Here is a 1,621-nt window from a genome sequence, read left to right as displayed (position 1 = left end):
TATATATATATATATATATATATATATATATAATATTAAACAATATACTAGTTTATGATACAATATTAAAGAATGTGATGTTATACATAATATGAACTGGATTAGAATATCTTCGCATCCATTTCAACAATGGGGCATTGTATTGGCGATTAACACTATTAAACGTGGTCTGTAGTATTTAAGCTTTTTGCATTTCAAATTTTATAATTTATTTAAATTATATTTTACGTGGCATTTAAGTGGTTTAAAATTGACAAATTTTAATAATTAAAATAAAATAAATTTGACGTGCCACTTGATCATTAGATAAATGATATCATAAAATCATAAAATTTGATTGCTAAAAAGTCCAAATACTCTAATTATGTTTAAAAAAAAGTCAGATTCCTTCATTTGGATAATGTTAACACCGAAAAGGAGCTACTGATAGGATAGAGCGCCAAAGGAGACTACGGCAAAGAGGCCTACCGAAGAGTGGCCAACTTGACTTTCGACGTCACACCTGAACACATCCACTTCGGTGATTGAGAAATGAGCCACTCTGAATCAATTGATTCCAAATTCAAATAGGCGTGATCTTAAGTGCGGAGTTAAGGGTCAATTGAGGAAAGAAAGTTGGTGAATCACGAGAGTTAATTCGACAATCGTGACGGCATATCTATAAACTATAGAGAGAGGAATTTGAACATCACGCCACAGATACCAATCTACACATTGCATCGAGAAATGGGAGTAGTTGTGATATAGCCTAAGAGTAGTCGTAAAAGAAATCTACGGGTAGCGTAATATATAATCTCCCCCTACTCAGCTCTCGACAATATTGCTTTCGACGATCTACTACCACTCATCTCTCAACAATATCACTCCCGATGATTGCACCATTTCAATCACTGTCAGACTACCTCATCCTCGCCGACGAACATACTTCCCCATGTCGCACGCCTTCATCCTTGTCGTCTAGTCACTTTGAGAACCACTACTACCTGGCGGCTCTTGCATTCCCACTTTGAGCCAAATAACAATGGAGCATCAAGCAGAAGCGAATGGTTATGGCTCGTTCGTGCGAAGACCTCGAGGCCTTTCCTCGAGCTCGAACCCGACCAGATTGCTTCCTCTCTTGTCCTCTCTTGATACCAAGTCAATTCCAACCTTACTAATACACATCATGGTACAAGGCACTAATGGACAAACCAGAACACACCATGTGTTTAGTCACGATCTTCCTCCGCTAATATTTATGTGACACCCCAATAGTCCCACATCGGATGGGAATGGGGTTGTCATTGGGTTTATAAAAGAATTAGACACTAGTAATAATAAATGGGCTTAAGCATTTTGGGCTGTTGACTGGGCCTAACGAATTATTATTGCTAGTGGGTTGGGTCGTTACAATTTAAAAGTCGGCATACCCGGTCGGACCTTTTGACAAAGTTACTTTGGCCAGCAATGATGCCAATAATTTGCGCCTACAAAACCAAACAGTTCTTAGGAATGATGCGGATGGCCAATCAGGTTTGGTGTTTCTTTTAAAAGCCGATAGTTGACCTCCACCCGTAATCATATCAAACATGCCTTCGTAGTCGTTCTTACTGGGTTATCAGAATTGATGGCATGAATGCTG

The sequence above is a fragment of the Ananas comosus genome, linkage group 6 (assembly GCF_001540865.1).
Source record: "Ananas comosus cultivar F153 linkage group 6, ASM154086v1, whole genome shotgun sequence".
Classification (NCBI taxonomy): Eukaryota; Viridiplantae; Streptophyta; class Magnoliopsida; order Poales; family Bromeliaceae; genus Ananas; species Ananas comosus.
The sequence above is the reverse complement of the archived record's forward strand: the minus strand, read 5'-3'. Positions refer to the sequence as shown.